General features: G+C 38.4%; 2 long non-coding RNA genes across 3 annotated transcripts in view; one reads left to right on the top strand and one right to left on the bottom strand.

The window, feature by feature from the left end:
* Positions 1 to 2,832: 2,832 nt before the first annotated feature.
* LOC136057625 (uncharacterized) lies at positions 2,833 to 5,321 on the top strand. The gene is made up of 3 exons (XR_010623050.1): positions 2,833 to 2,963; positions 3,993 to 4,134; positions 5,303 to 5,321. It is a non-coding gene; the product is annotated as an uncharacterized LOC136057625 (long non-coding RNA).
* A 16,084-nt stretch (positions 5,322 to 21,405) lies between these two features.
* The window catches only part of LOC136057980 (uncharacterized), an 18,819-nt gene continuing 16,747 nt past the window's right edge, over positions 21,406 to 23,477 (bottom strand). For both annotated transcript variants that reach the window (XR_010623099.1, XR_010623100.1), the window contains exon 3: positions 21,406 to 21,607. This is a non-coding gene — a long non-coding RNA (uncharacterized LOC136057980). The remainder of the gene's footprint in view (positions 21,608 to 23,477) is intronic.

Below are 23,477 nucleotides of genomic sequence, written 5' to 3'. Positions count from 1 at the left end.
CCCCTGCCTTTCATCTTAAAGCCAGTGCTTAGCACTTTGCAAGGGCAAGTTCCAATGAATCACATCTGTAATTTATTTCCTGCAGTTGATTGTTGGTATAAAATTCCAAGCACAAATGATCTTTATAACCCACCAAAGATTTCTGCATTATATAAAAAAAAGAAACACAAGAATTTTCTGTGCTTACTTTCTCATACTGTCTCATTTCATCCCCAAAGTTATATACCTGACTATATACCTTGAAATATCACAGAAACATTTTTCTCAGTCCTGGCAGCTCATCTTTTATTTTACGTTAACTTTTAAGATATTTCTGCTTTTTCTGAAAGCACTCTTGTTACAGTGTATATAGGGCAAACGATCACTTATTGGCAGTTAGTCTTGCAAGGGACCAGTGAAGAATGTCAGGTGTATGTTCCCTCTGTGACACCATTTTGACACAGTTAAATGATAATTGTTAATACCTCCTTGAATGAGACTTCATGGAAATTGTCGTTCTGAACATGCAATCAGCCCATTTATGGCTTAACAAGAGTTACCCTGAGCTAACTGATATGCAACCATTTTTGTAAAATTCTGCTTTCCTCCTACTATTTGACGCTGAGATATGACTTTCTCTTTTAAGTTTTGGCACACAGTAGGTACCTCATCTCAGCTCTGTGCATGGAAAATCACAAAATTTGTGTTCGGCTCTCATTATAAACTTGGAAAGTAGGTTTCTTATCCAAATAATTGTTTAATATTATTACAGTGATCATTATTGCACTGATAACAACAAATTATTTCAGCTGACAATACATTAGCACCATGTGGAGATAAACTGCAAGGCCAATGGATTTATCTTGATAACAAAATGGTGTTTGTTATGGAATGATGATTGTAATTTTTCCATTCATGCACAATGAAATCTCTTCCATTGATTTTGTTGTCTTTTGAATGCCTGCTAGTAAGACTTTTCTCTGCATGTATATGTATACATATAAAACTGGACTGAATCCTAAGTTAGTTTGATGTTTATATTGTTATTATTATGCTATCATCTAAAGGAGTACAAAAAGCATTCATAGCACTGTAGGTAGAACTTCTGGCTTTGAAAATGCTTCTTAAAAATGACAAACTTCAAGACAAATAAGTAATAAAACCAACTCTGTATCTACTAGTATTTTATAGGGCAGATTTATAAATGAGAGCAGGATGTCTTTACCTAACTACTATTTCTTGTATGTAGCAACCCAGAAGAGATGATTCTACATCCGTGAGAGGGCTCTATGTCCGTGATCTTAGACCATTAAAACAAAGTCTTTGCTACTTGTAATACAAATTTTGTCCATTACAGCTTCAGCCTCTGATTATCATTTGGGACTGTATCAAGTTTATCTCTGAGATCTACTCTCAATCTGAAAAGTATCTCAGGACATTTGTTCAAAAGAAGGAACTTCCACAGTGATTATGGTTTTGTAGGGAGGCAAACGTATAGAACTGAATTGTTACAAGTCTTCAGCTAGATTGTCTCTTAAGAACTTTGGATCAGACCATAAGTCTTAGCACTTACTAGCTTACAAAAGCTGTTTTAAGTAAAAACTGTTAAAAATCTGTATTGTTTCCCCTGTCCCCAGTGGTTCTTATACTGTACGTTTATTCCTGTGCTGTTTTTGTCTTTTGTTATATGACCATATCTTTCTTCTTTTTTTAATTAAATAATCTAAGTTTAGAACACTGTAAAATACTGTAGACGTTTTGAAAATTGTTATGGACGTTTATTTGCTAAAGAGTACATTTGACACCACAAGAGTAACATTAATATGCAAATCAGTGGACTATAAAATTTGTTTTGGTGCCTCGAGGGCAGTATTTTTATAAATACAGAAGCATAATTATGCATTCTCCAGAGGACTAAAAATAATTATACAAATTTACAACAAAGCCCAAGGCAGTGTCTCCTTTTAACTGTCTGTTTTTAATATAATTTAAATCTTGTTAAAACTTAATTACCAATTCTCTTCTATAATAATTTAGGTGGAAGATGCGAGGACTAAGTTTGTTGTTTGAAAAAGAGAACTTCATCAGAAAACAAAGACACCAAGGCACAGAGTGGCAAAATGGAAACACTGCATAGAAAAACTTGGTAATATACATGCATCTATTAACATCCACATAAAGTGAAACTGAGCTGACGTTCTGTTATGATGGTAATATCAATCTACCAGCATACATATACACCTAAATAAAATATTTATACATACATATTTGTGTATTTGTGGTAATTTATTCATTCATACTGGTATTGTTCAAGCTATATCCTCCTGGAAGGGGACTCAAGGGACAAATGCTTTCACTTTCAATCTCTGTTGCCCAGCTGTTCTCTGTCTGCAAAGTGATGATGGCTCAGCACAGCTGTAAAAGTGAGTAGCTCTGAGTTCAAAGCTGTCTGTGGCTATAGGGTTTATGCAGTGTTTGAGGTGGGTACATCTCATGTTTTTCTACTTTTTGAATGTCTGTGAATCCACATTTATTTTTAAGTTTAGAAAAAAGGTAATCTCTTCTCTTTCTCCATGACTGCTCAAAACAGATACAACGGCAACTCTACTTCTATGTGTAGAGGTCAGGAGAGGGCCTTGGCTTTGTATCTCCAGTAAACCACTGGGTAAGTAATGTAAATAAGGCAAATATTGCACAGTGAAAACCTATTTCTTTGGACTGATTTAATGAAGATTCTCTACCCATTAATGTTATATGTGTTAGTCCAAAGACCCCAGCATAGTCTTTTCCCTTCTCATTAAGGGTAAAACATAGCATAGAGCTTATGTCTTCTCTGTAGCGAGATGTCAACTCTCCACTTCTCTCTCCCCCCCAACCCCCCTTTTTTGCCTGAGCTACCAAGATGAGGAATCTAGAAAATGGTTGCATATAGACTTTCTTCATCAGCGATACAGATCCCATCGACATGGAGATTGCTGCCTCAGGTCTTGTCTTTGTGTCATGTTTGCCAGCTAGTGTTTAGTAACAAGTGTCACTGTCTGCTCCTCTGCTTTGAACTTTGAACACATTTCTGTTAGCCTTCACATCCGACTGAAAGAGGTTTTGCATTGATTTAATTCACCCTTTTTAGTATGACCATACTCACAATGAGGGATGTGCATCCAAACTTCCAGCTATTTCACAATTGCCACTGGGCATAAATTCAAGTGATCTGGCACAGTGTCTGGTTGGGAACCAATTCTGCTTCATTCTCCCCAGTGTATGCGTTCCTTTTGATTGAAATGCCAGACGTTTGTTAGAATTACTTACTGATGCTGGTGACAGCCTTCCTCATAGCACTTCTCTGCTTTCAGATTGAGTATTCATTGAGTGTTAATGGAAATAGATGCAAAATATTAAAGAATGCAGTATGTTACGGATTTCACATACTTGCCTTATTGAATTAACAAATAGCCTGTTCATTTGCAAGTATACAAATTCATCATATTTGTGACTGACACTTTATATTTCTGGAGTGATAACACAAATTTCAGGATGTCAAAATTATGTTTTTATTTAACTGCATAGACTACTCAGAAATCTTGCAGCTTTCATGTAGGAATGGTATCCTTCAGAGCTAGAACTCTGGAATATATAATAAGCTTATTTAATTTGTAAAACCTTGAAATTTAAATCAAGTGTTAAATAAGCTGTCATTTGCACCTGTGCAATTGAATCTGAAGTTGAGGGATTTCTTGAGCTGGACTAGGTTATAAGTAGATAGTTTTTGTTGGGCTGTAAATACATTTTCTCCCAGTCATAGCTTGCCATGCAGTATGACCACACTGAGTGCACAAATGGAGCTGTGACACTTTCCAGGGTTTGTGCTCATCAGGCAGAAGCTGCCGAACAGCAGCAAGATTTTCAGCTGACCTTGCCAAAGCCAACTCTGTTCTTAATTCCGTTTTTCTTCCACAAGTTTTAGATCTATACTTCTTACAACTGAGCTTTGTAGTCTTTTTGATGGATTTTAGGTAAACCTGACAGAATTGAGAATTTTCCTGAATCTGCTCAAGCTATTACAAATGCAACACAGCACCACGAGGCCTTGTGTCTCCCAGGGGGAATAGTCCAGAGGACTAAGGCTGGAAAGATACAAAGATGTACCTAAAAAAGGTAATTGATTTAGTGGTATGTGCACATTTAAGAAATATGATTTATTTGAGCAGTTCAGCTAAATGAGATTTTATTGCAAGGCATAGGTTTTCTAGTGATATTTCAGGAAAATATCAAAGATCACAGAAATGGCAGGAGCTCGTGAAATTCCAAAAACGTTCCCAAGTTAATTGCACGCCCCTTCGCCATTTTATTACAGCAAAATGTGACGTATTTAAACATTGCCAAAGAGTGTGCTTCTTAAATGTCAGTATGTTTTTGGGAAACATTAAGGCTCCAAGATGTATATCAAAAACCCAGATTTCCCAGATGAGTGCCACAGAAAATCTTTCTCCCAAGAAGCCTCAGAAATTTCAGTCTGATATGTACTATTAACGCAACACTATGACAGCTCTTGAGGGCTGTCATTATCAGATTTGTTCGGACTGGATGACATCAGGCAGCCCCAGGCAGGCCAGGAGAGGATAAGGCACTAACACTTGCCCAGCAGCATACCCTGTTCTTGATGTGCCTTGGAGGCTGCAATTCCCAAATAATGCCTGTGTGTAAAAGGAGAAAAAAAGCTTCTGTTTGCTCTGCTCGAGGCTTGGGAAATATTAACTTTCAGCATTCTGCTGAGCAGCAGGTGACAGCAGTGCTGACATCCCAAAGGGGTAGGTAGTAGGAGGTTTGTGGTGTGCCTTTTTACATTGCCGTGTCTCTTTCATGCTGGATTATCCTCTAGCACATCCTGTCCATTTGTCACCAAGAAATAAGATATAGTGACCAAGAGAAAGCTGCTTCAAGGGAAGGATTAATTTCATACAATGTAAGAAAGACAGCTATTGATACTGTGTGAGGGAAACACTTATCATGCTGATGAATTTTATGTAGCTGATAGCATCAGGCACTGAAGGTTTCATATTAGACTTGCAGCCTTTGCAACTCTTGCAAGCTCTGAGGCCCAGTTAAGCACTAGCAAATTTTTAAAATTGCCTTACTTCATGGGATAGCATGAGTAGATTCAATCCTACCCAATATATAAGGTCCTAGTCCTGAGTTTCATAATAGCTCTTACGAAATACAAAATGGAGATAGGCCCCAAAGCATTGCAGTTTTAATATATGTCAGTAGCTGTTAACAGTGGAGAGAAAAATGTATTTTCACTAATTGGATCTTTAAATTACAGGTGTAAAATTTCCTAGAAGGTAAAGAATTTTCTTTATGCTGCACATCCCTGAAGGCAAACATTTTCAGAACCTTTCACAGGAGGAAAAATACTGTTCGTTTTTTTTCTAATTGCCAGCAACAGTGTATCTGCACAACCCCTGCAGACAGATCGAGCTAAGAACAAGAGTAGATGACACACTGGATACCTTCAGGTGGGTAAAGGAACAACTATTCTGAGTGGTGTCAGACTCCAGCAGCAATACTGCAATTGCAGCATAGCAGATTAACAGTGTCAGGGCTGTGTTCCAGCCTCCAGTTTCTGCTCTCCAGTTATGTACTGCTTAGCCCAGGCTATCTAAGGGTATATGGCTGGAAAGATTAAATAAAAGGAGTTCAAAATACTTGTCAGGGGAAAGACAGGCTTCCTATCGTATTCTACTGCAGAATTTAGCGCTGAGCTGGGAAATATGAGTTGTGCCTCTCCTTGCTTTGGGGAGATTGTAAAGGACAGAGCAATTATAAAAATTTGCCTGACAATTCAGCTGTGAAGAAAAAACTGATATTACACACTTTCCAGATAGCTCTAGTTCCCTTCATTCAAAGGAAAGTCAGTCTTCTGATATTGGTCCTTACTCATTAAAACTATTTGACACTTAGACTTGAGATTACACATGCTCAGATTTCAGTCTCTCTGGTTGTTACTCAGAATAAGACAAATCGAATTGATTGTTAAAATTCAGCTATGATTGACTCGCTGGTGTTAACGCCTTATTTAGATTAAATGTTTAAATGTTACATTTCTGAAAAGTAATGAATCTAAAATTCTTGTTACTTTGGTTTCTTACTGATCTGTTACAGAAGAAGAACAGACCCCAATGATAAGAGAAACATTACTGCATGTTTCAAGTAGAGTTTGTGTTAGTAAATCAGTCATTAGTCAAATTAAATAATGTTCATCTCCAGAGATGAATTGTTTCCCATATCCTGGAACAAGCTAGAATATCCCCAGGATCACAGACATTTAAAACCGTGATTGCAAAATACATTATTGAGATGTACCATATTTGCATATTTTACATGAACAATGAAAGCTTTGTGTTATTTTTCTTTATGAGGCTGTTGCTAGCAAATTGCTGGATTACCCAGGAGTCTTACTGAGATCAGGAAACAAGCCTGAATAAAAAGGTCATGCCTAATACTAAAGTTACTCAGCATCATGGGCTTTAAAAAGTAGTGTTATACTTCTGAAAATAGCAGTAGGAGGCATGGGAAAATAGTAAGCTGCAGTCCATCTGAACGTACTGACGTCAGCTCGTGCAAAACAAAGGCCAGAACTGAGTATTGTATGATATATATTGACAAGTTTATTGGGGTAAAACTGTAGTATGCCTTCAGTTTGTCTTTTAGAATTTGTAATTGTTTTTTTTTTTTTCTTTTGCCAAACATAAAAAAAATTGAGAAATACATGAACTATATTTTGCTTTCTCTTTATCGGAGAACTTCTTTCATTTCATTTCAGTTCTCCATAATAATAGAGTTTTAGGTCTCGCCAGTTAAACCCCAGCATTTTGTTGTTAGAAGAGTTAGATACAGGAAAAGCAGGGGGAGGCAGTTTATTGCTAAAAAGCCTGTATTTACAATGAACTTCAGTAAAGGGAAGGCTCAGAAAGAGTAACAGCTAAGTGACAGAAGAGATATTTAAGTGAGTTAACATTCCAAATGGTTGATTAAAGTGGAATTGAACCATCTTCTACCACATCTAGTGTTTTGTGGATTTCTGTTAAGTGTCCTTGAGTACTTCTCTAAAGTTTGTTTTAATTCTATTTGCTTCACTTTTGTAGCTGAAATGTGAATAAAATGCTGTCATCTTGCCCTTTTCAAATATTGAATACAGAGAAGATGCTTTTCTGACCCACAACTTATTAAGATGGTGGGGTTCTTTTATGGCATATATTGAAATGTCTGCAAGCTTCAAACTTTATTACATTGTTAGTCATTTGTCATACATTGTTTTGTTGGTTTTGTTTTTTTTTTTCTTTAGGTGTATGAATTTTCCCCAAGCCCTACTAATTTGGATAAGGAATGTATTTCTGCAACTATTGTTGGAACTGTAGAAGCGACCCAGAGTTCAGCTCAAAGTTTGTGCAAGTAAGATTTCAGCTGTTGCTGGACACAGTGCTTGGATCACTAACATCATTAGAGTCCAGCAGGTAAGAATTAAAGTGGTGTAAATTTCTTTAACTTGAAGTTTAAATTTTTGCTTTTTTCAGCTCTTCTTCTGAAAATGCGTAGAACACACTTTTTTCTTGTAACCAGAAAAAGTTGCTATAGAAAAACTGTTATAAATGTCATAAATGATTCTTATGCTGTGAGAATGAGTTGTGTATCATGTCTATGCTTCATTTGGAGCATTCTGACCTTCCAAAAATAGCTCGACAGAGTTGTCTCAGCACAGGGATCCAGAACTGAATTTAATCTTGGTTCTCTCACTGGTCTGCAGGGTGACCTTGGGAAATCTTTGTGCCATTTTCCTGCCTGCTAAAATGAAAATAATAATACTTATGGCCTTTGCAAAGCACTTTCAGAGCAGAGCATCTGAATCGATAACATCTTCTTCTTAAGTATGTGAAATAGCAGAGGAAACTCTTCCTACTTGCTCTGGTGCACTTTCAGCATTTAGAAATGCGAAATGATAAAGATTACTGTGTGGAAGGAAGATTATGAAAAGTGTTCCCTTGATCAACGAGTTGACAGTTAGAATGTGAAGGAAAACAGTACTAAGGTGATGTATCATCTAGTGTAATAAAGAATAAAAAAATGTGAATAGGGTGGCTACCAGTGCAGTCATACTGTATTACACTTGCCTGTGCTGGTGTGAAATAGCTTAAAATGTACAAGCAGTTTGAAATCCCTATGTCTATTTTTCAAGACTTTCAGATTTCCTGGAGAGATCTGTCAGTCTAGACAGAAAAGGAAACCTGGAGTTTTTTTGGCCATGTGTGCCTTGCTCTGTGCATGGGGGGACTCCTCCTTGAGGTGCTGCAGTAGCCTCCCCCGTGCAAATCTAGCCTGGGTCATCTTGCCTTAGTTTACAAGGATTGCAGCAGGCACAATTTTTGCATTTTCTCCATATGCCTGCTGACCTGCAGAGCTTTTCTGCCAGCCAGGCTAGTGCCTGAGAAATGTATCTAACTTGAATACTGTCTCTCAGGATTTTCTGTTATTGCACACACTCAGCATCACCACTGCAGCCTAGGTGAGCTCTGGCAGTAAACTGAAGTATTTTAAGCCTTGCTAGAGATCTGAATGCCAGGTGAGATCCCATGGCTGTGCTGCAAGGTGACCTCCCCTTCTAACAGAAGCAGCTGCCAAGCCCAGGGGACATTCAGTGGGCCAGTGGGTGAGCAGGGAAATGTCTCAGGAGAGATCTGACCTTCCTGTACAAGGACTGGCCCTGTAGGGCTGCTATGGATACTTGGAGCACGACTCTGCATCTGTCCATCCCAGCTCCTCTGGATGAGTGAGGCTGCAGCCCCATCAGCTGTGTGCTCACAGGTGAGGCCTGGCCATTCACTCCCCATGCCTGATTCAATAGCCCCAGTGCCTTTCTGCTGGGAAAAAAAGATATTGGAAACTCTGGAAAGAGAAGCTCCTAATGATATGGATAAGAACTGAAGACTAGAGAGCTTACTCTGATTTTAATTTAGAATAAGTTAAAGCCTGTCTTGTAATAGGCATTGAAGTCAGCCCATGATGAAGACTGCTTGAAAATTCCATCCCTACCACATGGGCAAGAGTCAGTGGGTAGTGTGTACTGAGATCCAGCCCCACCCTTTCTATTCAGAATTTCCCTTATTGTTTAGTTAAACTGCCTGAATGCCTCCCAAACACCATGTAGTTATCCAATAATCTGGGCTAAAAATATTGGAATAGTATGGGGTTATACCGTTAGATTCTTTTGGTATAAACTAAAATAAGATAGTAATGTTTACTCATTTTGCTTGATGTAAGCATAAAAAAATTTGCTGTTGGGTGTGGTACAATGTTTATGATTAAATGCTTTATTCATACTTGTATGTCAATCTATTAGCATGCTGTTAATTCAAATGTTACTATGATGTATTTTATCACCATTAGCACATTTATCACAGGTAGATGTGAAACTTAGACAAAGGTGTACATTCTCATTAATGATGAACAGCCTATTCATCTTACTAGAGTGTAATTAATGTTAGTTACAATACTTAATTTTTCACTGTTTGTCATGGTGCATATTTAGCATTTCTTCTGTCCTTCATCAATCTGCTTTCCTATCATATGAGCACATCAAAAAGATATATGTAAGTATCTGGCCTGTTTTGTTGCCTAATTTTTATACTGTTACAAGAAATTGAATGTTTTTATTCTTACACTGTAGCCCATACAGTTGATGCAAAAGCAGACTGTACATTGTTACCCTCTCTTTTGGGTTCTGGGTTTGGTGGTGGGTTTGTTTTTTTTTTTTGCTGTTTGTTTGTTTGGCTTCTGTGTGTGTGTTAGTAACGTAGCAACCAGATAACCAAGTAAAGTAATGAACACAATGAAGGCACTGAAGATCACAGTTTAGCGTGCTGTGCTTGTGTGAAGTTTAATAGTCACAGTTGTTCTCCTAGATTTGATTTGCAGTTACAGTTTTTGTGCTTGTGGAGTAATGCAAAGCAATAATAGTACCTTCTGCCAAGATGAGAACACACTTGGAGAGGCATTCGTCTAGAAAGTGATACAGGAAAAAAAGCAACTTGCCCTTTCCAAAGGCTGGTTGAAGTCTCAGGGAGGATGCAGTCTCCAGACAGAGATGCTGCTCCCTCGGGTGCAAACCCTTAAATGAGGGTGAGGAGCCCACCCCCTCTGGTCACTCAAGTGCACCTGTTCTCCCTGGGTTAACCTTGCCTTCTCACTTGATAATCACTGGTTCAGGCCATGACCTAGCAATTCCCATGCAGTACTACTAATAGTAAACTTCTGTGAGCAATGCAGATATGAAAACAATGCAAGTAGGGTGTGTCTGAAAAGTACACATCACTAGCAAAATATGTGTTACAACAGCTTGTTGTATATTACTTCGTGAATAATGTTATTAGCAGTAATAGTCAAACTACAACCATTTGTTCAGAGGAGCAAGAGTGGAAGTAATGGCTGACACGTGGAAGACACTGCGAAGAGTTAACTAAAAGGGGGAGAGCAATGAATACATCCTCTGATTTGCTCCCCAGCACACTGGTAAATGCAGCTGTGCTGTAATCCCATAGCTATGTTATAGGCCCCAGGAACAACACATTCACCTCAGCTCAACCCTGAGCACCAAAGCAGTTTTATTTCTTGCTCATTGAAAATTCCCTATAAGCTATGTAGAAAGGGACCTGATCCTTCCATGAAACTGGGGAAAACGTCTTTTGTGAATAAAATATTTGAACTGGATCAACTAAATTATTCAGATCTGGAATTCTGTGAATGAACAATGAATTTGGGATATTTTTTCTCAAAAAAATTAAAGATTCCTCTAGGAGTGAAAGCACACCCATTTCTATCATTATCCCCTTTTCTTAATTGACAGACATTTCTAAACTCTTTTGACAGTAATCGAAGTTTAAGGAATTAGCCATTATTTTCTGTGAGTTTGCCTCCTTGGTACTGCTGTTCAAATTCTGACACAGTCTACTTTTCATGCCAGACATGAAATTGACCACTGCACCTCTCAACAATATTTCACATCTGTACAATAAAGAAATGGGTCTTAAACTTTCATTTAAGCCAACAAGTGCTCACCATTACTGCAGAAAATGTTGAAGCTATTGGAAAAATAGGTTATTTGTATGCCTTGGATTAATCATTTCCATTTCACTCACTGTAAGTGAAGTGTAAGGCAAACAAACACAGGGATTTAGCATATTTTATTATAGAAAGTCAGTTTAAACAAAGTCACAGGTAGGTGTAATTGTAGATTACTAGCAAACTAGAAATAAAAATACTAAGATATATTTAGGTGTTTAAAACTAAATGATAGTTGAAGGTGCTCTACGGTGACTGAAGTACAAGAACAGCTTGTAATATGAACAGAATTGAGTCAAATTTTCTGTAGTACCAAAGCAGTACTTGACAATAAATTCTATTTCTACAACTGTGCTAAAATCTTTTCATTAAAAAAAGAAACTCCTTCATTTGAATTTGATCAACAATTTTTCCATAATATACCAAAACTCCTGAAATAACAGACTCTGACATTCTCTTTCCTCCACTCATCCCCAAGTCACTAAAATAAAAGGAATTGCTTAAATGAAATTATAAAACAGCAAACTTGAGTTTATGTCAATTTTAACTGATGGAGAACAAATATGAAGAAATGATGAAGTTGCCTTTAGTTTTATAGTATTACAAAGCTAGTTATAAAAGCAAGCTGTAAAACACACCAAAAAGGTGAGCATTTCACTCCATTTTGATTTGGCCACTTTGCTTTCAGAAGGAATTTATAAAAGCACCCAGGAACAATGAACATCTGAACTTAAAATGATACAGGTTTATTTTTACTCCAAAAGAAGTCATCTCAATAGAGCTATTGATTTTCTAGCATTCATCCAATATTGCACAGAAAATCGACCTGACCTTGCAATCCCTAACAGAGACAAGGAAGCAGTGATTACAGTCATGGGTTACAATTGATTTTAGTGGGATTACTTGCATAAGTAAGGGTTTTCAGGGTATGACCTGTTGTCCCATTAGCAGTAAGACCAGGTGTACATGGTTGTGGGCTCCACTCAGTTCAGAAGGGCGCAGTTTACCTTCCTGTTTTGTATCCTATGTTTCTATTCCTGCATATTTATTCCATTTTGTTTTTGTTTTCTAGCTGACAGAGTCTCATCACTTTGTCAAGAGCCCCAGTCCTCCTTCTATCTTGGGCAATTTTTTGTTTTGTTTTGTTTTGCTTTTACTGTATCTTCAAATACCATTCTGGGCTCTGAGCTGATCCCTGCTCTTATATCCTGTTCTTCCTCTGGTTCTGTTTTCTATGACAAAAGCCCCACTTTGGGCTAGGCATTATCTGTCACTGTATTTTATAACTCATTACTACATTTTGGAACTCTCTAGGGCCAAATGAGAATAAGATATTGTACTCTACACCACAAACACAGAGTAATAGAAAGCTGAAGCCCACGCTCCCTTTCCTAAACAGTGTGTTTCTCCCTAACTATCCCCACAGCTGCTGTCGAAACACATTGCTCAGATAGATAAAAACTTCCTAACTGTCAGTTTGAATATATTCATAACCGCTTTATACACGTTTATTCTTTATCTCAAATGCTTCTTTTTCTCTTCAGTATTTGCTCACTGATGTAGTTATAATGAGTCACATCTCCTCTCTGCCTTGATTTCGTTACATTAAATGTGAAGAGATTTGAGGAAAGGTGTGCCAGAAGCAAAGTGACCATGTGTTTGTGTAGAGCCTTGCATGGTTGTGTTGTGCAGTGCCTGGCACCGTTGTCCTGTCATGATTCAGGCTGACTTTGTTACAGAAGGGGATAGCAATGACCCTCGAGAGGATGATGCCAGCTTTATTCTGGATGAACACCGCTATTCATTGAGTTGCAAAGAATTGTAGCAGTTGATTATTTTTGTTGCTAGTATATTCAAAGAAATGAAGTAACGAAATGTACAGTATGTTTCAGTTTGCAATGATCATTTTGATGTTCCATTTGCAATGGAAATGAGCATATAACATATTCATGTGTACAGATAAGGAAAATGACAAACATTAACAACCCTTGTTCTACTCATTTATAATATCCAGCAAAGAAATCCATCCTTCCATAGTTTTTAGTTTTGTTTTAGCAGCAGAATGCAAAACAAAAAATACGAATTAATAGATAAAATATGCTTAATTACTTTCTAAGTAAGTTTTGTCTGAAAATGACTGTAATCCAAACCATAAATTCTTTGTGAATCTATCTACTAAAAATAGGTAATTCCATGCTAATTTTCTTCTATCTTCATACATTACTTTATATGTGTTGTGAGATACAATTGCCTACGGAATCAAATAAATGTGTGTGTATGTGTGTACACTCACATTCTTGTGGCCAAGCAGCATCTGATGTGCAGCGCTCAGTCTGTTCAAGCAGACTGCAGTGTTTGCCTTATCAATGTCAGTCAGTTTCTGCACAATTTAATCACCACTTAAAAGAAATATTTAGCTCTTAAAGATATAAAACAGCATGCTGAAAATAAATCAGTGCAGCTTGCCTACCTTAAAATTTTAGACACAACCTGAAACTGCAGCTCTTTTCTCCTCTCATCTCAATGGGATGCTAACCTAACAATCACAATTTTAAGAAGGGGAAATTGTTTTGAGCAGAAACAAATTGTCTTGACAGTATTGCATCATGGGGTGACATTAAGGCACATTGGGCCTGGGGTTCACAACTTATACCTGAGTCTGGAGAACCAGAGTGAAAGAACACATGGAGAAAGAAGAATGGTCTCTAAGTTCTAGATGGTCCAAGTGGTGGGCTGGAATGGTTCAACAGCAGACATCTGAAAGCCTGCAACCACAGCTTGCTGTTAGCTACTGTCCTGCTGAGGCACTCCTGCCAGATCATGGAGGAATTGTTATCTGTGACTGTGAAGATCAGTTTTATTCCTTTTGTTGAGGTATCCAGAGAAACTGAGCTCCAGTTGCTGAGCAGTAAAGGAAAGCAATACCTGTTTTTCTCTGTTGTCTGCAGCAGAAGGTGCACGTGCCAGAGGGAAAATGAGCCACTTCCTAGGAGTTGAGAGGGGGCCATGTGCTGCTGCCTGGGGCACCTAGCGAGCTCTGCAAGCATGACTGCCATGCCCTAGGTGGAACCACTGCAGGGTCAGGGACTGCTTGCAGTGACTTGAGCGTCATCACATCCTGACGGTTTCTGCGGCCATGAGGTAATTTATGTGGGTTCTCAAGGAGAGATGGAGACATCAGAGATTGGTCGTGGGAAGCCGCTGCCAGTCAGACTCCTGCTGCCTCCCATCAATATGATGGGTGTTAAAAAATATTGTATGATTCAAAATTATACCTGTAAAACCTACAAGTAGAAAATTACTGTGTGCATTTATCTTTAATAACAACCTTGTGCATATTTATAGTACTAGTTTAGTAGAACGTGTTATACTAGTTTATTTCCCAGTCTGTTTTAAATGATATTATTCATTAGCAGTTGTGAAGTGGTATGACATATTTTTTATGTTGCGTGTTTGTAACAAAGGTTCTTAATACCTTTTTATCATGAAAGGGGATAAATGCACACATAGAATATGTGGAATTGTGCTTGTATGAACATGGTGTTTTGTCTTAGGGTATTAAATTAGCATCTGGTGCTGCTCTGCTTTGTATGCATTTCCAGCAACTATTTCAGCTAGAAATCACTATAATACACCTGTATTCTGCTTCCTCAATTCATATGGCATTTAAATCCTGCCCATAGTGTGTCTTATAAATATAAATATGCAACTGAATTGAATTTTAAGCATGCAACATATTATTTTACTTCTAATTAAAGTGTGATATTGTGGTGTGGTAGCTGCCTAGGGCAAACAGGATGCAGCACATTGCCAAACTGTAAGGAAGGCAGGTGAGGACTGATGGCTGGCAGGAGAATGGGCATCAGGGCTGCAGTGGCTCCAGTGCCCCTGGGATCACCCTAGTGCCTGTGCCCTGCTGTCCCTTGGTCTTTCTGCCACCATAGGCAGCAGCACAGTCGCTGTCGTGTTTCCCACTGCCTGCTGAGCTATGAAGTTGGCTGACTGTAGCCAGACCCCAGCGGTTCTGGGATGAAAGGGATGGCTGCAGTGGATCAGAGGTTCCTGTCACATGCTCTGTGGACTGAACAAAACAACACACATCAGCCTTCTGCATTATGACTCAAAAACTGTTAATGGCCATCTTCTGTACCGTAGCAACAGCCGAAACCTTGAAAAGAGGAAGTTTTCATTGAGAAAGCTTTCATTTTAAACATTGAAATTTGTTATAGTGTAGAGTATGAAATAAGTTTTGAAAGGAAGCTGATGATTAAGAAGAAATGCAGTGGGCATTTAATAAATGGAGGAACCGCAAGATAATTAACTGGCATGCATAAAGATTCATGCTTTATACCAAAATTTTAATTTTGCACATAAATGTGCCTGATGTAGGCAGCATTTAATCACCTAGCTGACAGGAGTAACTACTTTCATTTAACCTTGACTGAAGATCATGAATTCTAACAGGTTTAATTGGATACATCATTTAACAGAATGAACAGAGCAAATTTTTCTCAATTCATAGATTCTGATTGACATGCACCAGCAATAAGGCGTTGCACAATTAAAGCTGATCTGTATTCCTGGCCTGGGCAGCAATTGCCATAGTGATGTGACACTGTTTGATCACTGTGGCACTGAAACTATACTGAATTTCCCCTTGTTTTGAAAAGGGCAATGCTTTAAAAAAAAGAGAAAGAGAGAAAGAGATTTTGGCACTTTAATTTTATTTTTTTTTCACATTAATCACATTTATATGCACAAACTGTAAGGGAAGGAACTTGTCTTGTTATCAGTAACTCAGGGGAAAGAAAGAAAAATGGTATCTTTTTATCCATTTAGCACATTATTTATGGAAAGTCACAAATGTGGCTCGTCCATTAGGTTGCAGTCCACTCAGGGCCTGATTGCTCTGGACTCCCATCTGGGCAGAGAGCAGAGCTGTGCAGCTCCCCCTGCCCGGGTCCGTGCCCACCACAGACATCATGCCAGAGGAGGGGAATGAGGCAAGGTGTTCACATTGTAAATGAGGTAGAAGGAGATGGAGGGAAGGAGTGGTACCCAGCAGAGAGCAGCATACATTTCCTGGCATGCACTATTTCATATGATAAAGCCTTGTAATAATCATGGAGGAGCGGGCAGTGTCAGCTTCACAGCATGGCTCCTGTCCAGCTGTGCTCTGCCACCAGTGGCTCCCACAGGTCCTGGTTTGGCCCTGTGTGAACTGGAATTGCTCTTTCACTGTTTAACCACATATACGTGGGTTTTTATGTCTCTGTTGTCTATTTATATTTCACCTCAGATAACTTATTTATCCTTTTAGAAGACAAAAAGCTGTCGTACAGTGAATGGAGAGCAGGGCACCACACAGAGTGTTTCAGCCTGGCTCAGTAGAGCCAAAACAGTTAGAAATCATTCCTGGTTCCTTGAGACCTGCTGAAGCAGTGCTAGGTAGGTTTTGCTGCCTTCCCAGGAGATGCAGCAGCCTCGCTTTGTGTAGCAGGTCACATTTCTCCCCCCCTTCTTTCTCTTTCTATTCCCTTAGGTTTAGTGCCAGGCCCTTAATCTCTCTCGTTGCCCATTTGTCAGTCATCATTTGTGTACAGGCAGTGTAAATACACAGCAGCAAGCTTTGTGGGAGTGTGCTGCTGTAGAAAACCAAGATCTTAGGGGGATCTGGGCTTCTGATGGGCCCAAGGACCTGAGCTTTAAAACCAGGAAGACTTTGGTCATTTTTAGTACCTTTAAAAAGCAATTATTTATAGTATCTTTCTCTGTCTGAGGTCTTTCTGGTGTGATTCATGGTACAAAGCAGAGGTATTTGCCAGAGTAATTTATCACGAAGTAACTTTTGTAATAGTTTCAGGTAAATGACCTGAGGCCACGGCTGCTCCCTGCCCTCCTGCTCCACATAGACTCTGCCTCCTGCAAAGGCTAACTTGGGGCTGCTTTGACATGGTCATTCTGCCAGTCACTCTGTTCTTCCAAACCACTTCAACAGAACAACTATCTGCCCCATCACCTAGCTCCTTTCTTGTCCCTAACGCAGGGCACTCTGAGGAGGAGATAACTCAGCATTACTCTGGGAGCACAGGGAGACCCCAGGACAGCACTGAGATCAGTCAGGCAGCACAGGCACCTGCTGCTTGGGAATGCTGCCATCTCCTATCCATCTTGTTGGCTGTGTGCTCTGTCCACACATGTTCACATATATCCACACATTTGCTGTGGGAGGATCTTTGCAGCTGCCCCGCGCTGCATGCCCCTGCCCGGGCATCCATGCTGCACTCCCTCATGCTCCTCCCTGGGGACAACTTGGGTTGTAACCCAGTGAGACTGTATGCATGCCTCAGTGCCACGATACAGTGGGTGTGGAGCTGCCTGTTCCCAGGTCTGGGGGTTTCAGGATGCTTTTAGTAAGGCTCACTGCACTTGGAAAACAGACTAATTGAAAGTCAGCAAAGGACAATGACTAGCGCATTTTCAAGTGTTTTATCTATCAATCATCTTTAAAATTTCTATTCTCTTCAGTTTCCAAGAAGATATCTTTGCAGAGCCCTTTTGATTGCCTATGTACAGCATATATAGCTGTAGTAAAAAATCTATTTTGCTACATTTCAAAATCCTGTGGGAAAAGGTGGCATTTCTTTTTCACTGATTGATATAAGATCAAGTTTGCAGTTTCATTTGTAATGCTGCTGTGAACAGGTAAAGGACACTAAAGGATCGGCCACGATTTTCCAGAGCTTTTCCCAAATCTGCCTTTGGAGCATAACCTAGACAAAGGCTCAAAGAGCAGTTGATATTTACACATTTCTAACACTGCATAATTTAACTTAACTTCCAGAAATATAAAATGGGACAGCAGAAATATTTTTACGTGTCCTTACAATGCCCAAGTTGTTTCTCACAGTTTTTATTTGAAGGAACTAGACAAAATTCTGGCTGCCTTAACCACTGCCTTTGAGAGCTACAGCTGAGAAAAGCTGCTGCCAGGAAGAAGTGAATAGAACTAACAAGGCTATTGAGCTGGCCAACAGATTAGTGAAAGGTCTGAGGTGAGGTCCTACAGGGCAGGCTAATGAAGCAGCCTACAGAAAGCACTTCTTTGTTATACACTACTGATCTGGCAATAACAGAGGCACTTAGCAAAGAACCTGATGAGCTGAAAAAATTATGTCATTATCATTCATTTTTTTCATAATAGAAACATGTTTTTGACCTTTGCATTTTCTTACATTTTGCCTCATTGTGGTATGTATTAACTGTAAGATTACCTGGTAACTAACCTACCCAACAACATTATGAGAAGAGAAATAGTCAATCATAGATATTGACGATGAAGACAATTTATTAAATAGAATGACTATATTTGCAACAATTAAACAATGCTAATGATACTGCCCCGGGTTGGGATACACAGAATATGACACAATTTGCACTACTTAGTTAAGCAATATGATAATTCCCTAATTATCTCTCTGAGATTTGCAGTGTATTCCAGGAGAGAATAAACAATGACAAAGCCATGATTTATCAAAAATCCATTTTGTCTGTTGATCCAAGCTGGCTCAAGGGAATCTGTAGCACTGATGGATTTTTCATTTATCATTTGTCTCTTTTTTGGCTGCTTTTTTGTACATGTGCACACATACTTTTTAAAGACACTTTATTTTATTGTAACATTAATTTAGGAACACTCTTGCAGTGCCTCTCTGCCACGGTGGGTGTGTTCTGCTGCTGGGTACTTTCAAGCTGAGTTTGATAACCAAACATGTCATAACCAGCAAAAATATAGAAGATCTATTTGTTATTAAGCAAAATTACATGGTTGAGCATGGCTAGTAGAACTTAAAATATAAAACAGTGCTTAGAGTTATTTCCTGAATCAATAGAAAGGATTTATTGACTGAAGGGGAGGGAGGGCATTGCTGAAGGCCCATTGTTTCTGTTTTAAGAAACAAGATGAATGCATTTAAAATGTTAACATCCTGGCTGAAAGTGTAATGTATTTTAGTGATTAATAATGCCTGTAAAATTAAATCATGTACCTAATACAGAATAATAAAATAAATAACATAGCAGACCTCTTTAAAGTGTGATGATAAATGATTGTTCTAAGGTGGCTGATAATAATATTTTCTTCCACCTAACAGATCATATTGTTTGGTCCATCATATTGTTTGGTCTTACCATGTCCCTCCCGCTGTGGCTGACAAGTGCTGGAATAGCATACATATAGAGATGAAAGGGAAAGTGTGTGTATGTTGGGGGGAGGCATAATGAAAAATAATCTAAAGGAGGAAGCAGAGATGAAAGGAGAGAAGGAAAGTTGAGCCATTCACTAGATGAAGACGGTAAAATGAATTTTAATGGACAGCCCTTCAGCTGGCGCCTCCCAGGGCAGCAGCCCCATGGAGGTGGCCAGCTCAGCAGTCTGGTGATAAGAGAGTGAACTCATGGCTGTCCTTAGCTGTACCAGGCTAACAGCTATGTGAGAGACAGCTGGGGACCTGTAGGAGAAAATCTGTTTTGTTCCAGTCTGTGGTAGGCAACAGGTTGCTGTTTACCATTAGCTAACACGTTAATGCTGCCAGTAGCAGTGCTTTCTTTGCCATATTTATTTCTCAGTAGACACTCTTATTTCCCTAATTCTGGGGCTGTCATTCTCGTGAGGAGAATTGCTGAAGATGTAGGAAAATATAATTGTTGACAACGTTCCTTATAGTAAGTGAATATGTGAAATTTCTTTATGAATATACTCGTATCAAGACAATGTTAACAAATATCCAAATGTATGTACTTTCTTCTGATTCTTAGATGAAAGTGTTGCCCAGACAGCAGGGGACCTGAGTGATAGTCTCTAGCCAGAGCCCAGGAAAGCCTTGCACCAAATGTCATGCCAAACCTCTCATTGTGGCGTAAAAGATCCTGCCTAAAAGTAGAAACTATGTTTGCCTGCCTTCATGCTGAGCTCTGACACACAAACACTGTTTTGGGGTGGCACACAAGGAGTTGTTACTCTGTACTAAGGAACTCTTTGGTTCTGACAGGTGCCAATTACACTGTGGACATATGCCCTGGAGGCACTGAATCAAGCTGACAACTCATTTTATATCAATCAAACAACAACCATTTTCAATAATTTCCCATCCACCTGGGACTGAATTTGCACAAGTGATCTACGAATTAGAGACATCACCAATCCACAGAGATATTCAGAACCATGATTTTTTTTCTGCTTTCCCACAGAAACTCTAGCATCTGCACAAGAAAACAGCTTCTTCCACTATGCAAGAGTATACTGACAACTCAATTTGGTCCCTGGCTGCCAAACTCAACTTGCAACAGGCAACTCCTGGCAGAATAGAAGAATTTTTCTGTGTCCTGTTTGCCACATGCAAATCGCTTCAGTCGATGTTTTAATAGATGTGGATTCATAAGATAATGCTGAAGTGTTCATTAGTCCTTAGTCACAGTGGTTGATAGAATTTTATTTACAGTAGGTGAATGTTTCTTTAATCTTATTTTCTAGGTAGAAAATATGAGACCGGCTTATCAAGAAAGCAGTATTAGGAGCCAGAGAAAACACAATGCAGAAATGTATTTGACTGCAAATTTTAATTGTTTTGAAAACTCACTTTCAAAGCAATATTGGCGTGAGCCACAATCTGTGTGTGCTTCACTCGAAAAGCAAGGTGGTAAGGAAGGGCTTGCATATAATACCTTCCTCACAGCCTTGTAGTTTTTTAAACACACAATTAATCAGAAAACTTCTCGCAGCCGTTCCTCTCCCTTTTCTGACCTGTTAAACCACCACGTTGCTTATATGAACTTCCTTCAAACACTTAATAGAACAGTACATTTGGAGGCAATGAATTGGTACAATGTTCTTCTGGAAAGACCCAGAATGTGCCCCTTGCTATTGTTTGAAGTACATTTACTAGCTGACTGGAGCTAGAGGTGACAACTAACCCACAGACCTTGGGAATATGGTTAGTGAGCCAGAACAGTAGGCAGGCTCACCTTCTCCTTGTATTCTGTTGAGAGCTATGCCCTGCTGTTTGCATAAGGGGACCGGCTTTTATTATTCTATTCTCTTCCCACTACTGTGCACCAGGGCAGCACAAAGCAAGATTTAGTGCTTGGATATAGTATTTGCTTGCTGGCAATTGTTATAGCTAAGGCTGCACTGAGCCTTCCGTCTTAACCTGCTGTTCTCCCATGATCATAATATTCTTAAAAAAAATAATTCCTTTTCATCTGAAATTTCTCATGCCTGTTATCAGCTGAAATATGGTGTTTCTATTTTTTTTTTTATTTTTTATTTTTAGAGAGACACTGAATAAAATTTATTCATTCATATTTGAATCATGCAAGGGAGGGGGCAGAGGGAGAAAGGTCTCGTTTTTGCACGTTCATAATTCACAAAAAAAGCTGCACATTACAAGATGAAACTTTCCAGGTGGCTAGCTTTGACTGCAGGATAGTCCTCATGCTAATTACAAGGAGAGAATGACTGAAAGAAAAATGAAAGAGAAAAATTAAAAATGACACATATTGTGATTAACTCATTTGTTTTGTAGGTGTGTTGTACACAAGTTCCATTGCAACCCACTTAGAGCAAGTTTAAAGTAACAATTTCACTTAAGTTGCTGTGAACTACTATAATTACATAATATCAATGTTTTGTGCTGCAATTCCACTAAGAATCTCCCCTCAGAAGCTGCATAAGCTTTTACTTATGCAAATGTGAAGCTCGCGGTGAAATCAGTGCAGAATCTTATGAATCATTAACTTCAACCAGAAAGCCAGCCTGGGGAGGTGGGGAATTGGCATGTGGTGGGACTTAATGCCCCCACACTCTGTGTCTCATTGTATGCCGGGCAGATACATAAAATAACCTGAAGCTTTTGGATTTCAGGCGGGAATCCTCATCTGCCTTTTTCTCACTTCACACAAAAAACAGGTAAAAATAGTGTTTTTCCAACAATGCTGCTCATTAATACAAAAATATGTGCTTGATTATGAGATATATTACTAAGAAATTAAAAACCACCTTTTATTACTTCAGGTCCCAATCTAGTATCAGAAGCTCTAGAACCTTTCCCCATATGATAGATGATAGTGCACTTGCAAAACAAAACAGTAAAGGCAGTGCCTAGCAATACTAATACCACAAAAAGCCACAGGCCTTGTGTACAGTCATTGCTGGAAGGTATTGACCAAGCATGAGCTCCAGTACATCAAATGGGTTAAAGTTAAACTCAATTCAGATTTGAAAATTAGCTATTCTTTGAGTCAAGAAAAGAAAAGAAAAGATAGAGGGAAAAGAAAAGAAAAGAAAAGATAGAGGGAAAAGAAAAGAAAAGAAAAGATAGAGGGAAAAGAAAAGAAAAGAAAGAGGGAAAAGAAAGAGGGAAAAGAAAAGAAAAGAAAAGAAAGAGGGAAAAGAAAAGAAAAGAAAGAGGGAAGAGAAGAGAAAAGAAAAGATGATAGAGGGAAGAGAAGAGAAAAGAAAAGATGATAGAGGGAAGAGAAGAGAAAAGAAAAGATGATAGAGGGAAGAGAAGAGAAAAGAAAAGATGATAGAGGGAAGAGAAGAGAAGAGAAAAGATAGAGGGAAGAGAAAAGAAGAGAAAAGAAAAGATAGAGGGAAGAGAAAAGAAAAGAAAAGAAAAGAAAAGAAAAGAAAAGAAAAGAAAAGAAAAGAAAAGAAAAGAAAAGAAAAGAAAAGAAAAGAAAAGAAAAGAAAAGAAAAGAAAAGAAAAGAAAAGAAAAGAAAAGAAAAGAAAAGATAGAGGGAAAAGAAAAGAAAAGATAGAGGGAAAAGAAAAGAAAAGATAGAGGGAAAAGAAAAGAAAAGATAGAGGGAAAAGAAAAGAAAAGAAAAGAAAAGATAGAGGGAAAAGAAAAGAAAAGAAAAGAAAAGATAGAGGGAAAAGAAAAGAAAAGAAAAGAAAAGATAGAGGGAAAAGAAAAGAAAAGAAAAGAAAAGATAGAGGGAAAAGAAAAGAAAAGAAAAGAAAAGATAGAGGGAAAAGAAAAGAAAAGAAAAGAAAAGATAGAGGGAAAAGAAAAGAAAAGAAAAGAAAAGATAGAGGGAAAAGAAAAGAAAAGAAAAGAAAAGATAGAGGGAAAAGAAAAGAAAAGAAAAGAAAAGATAGAGGGAAAAGAAAAGAAAAGAAAAGAAAAGAAAAGATAGAGGGAAAAGAAAAGAAAAGAAAAGAAAAGAAAAGAAAAGAAAAGATAGAGGGAAAAGAAAAGAAAAGATAGAGGGAAAAGAAAAGAAAAGAAAAGATAGAGGGAAAAGAAAAGAAAAGAAAAGATAGAGGGAAAAGAAAAGAAAAGAAAAGATAGAGGGAAAAGAAAAGAAAAGAAAAGATAGA

The sequence above is a fragment of the Cyrtonyx montezumae genome, unplaced genomic scaffold (genome assembly GCF_038088225.1).
Source record: "Cyrtonyx montezumae isolate F1298 unplaced genomic scaffold, pur_monq_1.0 scaffold_7, whole genome shotgun sequence".
NCBI classification, from domain to species: domain Eukaryota; kingdom Metazoa; phylum Chordata; class Aves; order Galliformes; family Odontophoridae; genus Cyrtonyx; species Cyrtonyx montezumae.
The sequence above is the reverse complement of the archived record's forward strand: the minus strand, read 5'-3'. Positions and strand labels throughout refer to the sequence as shown.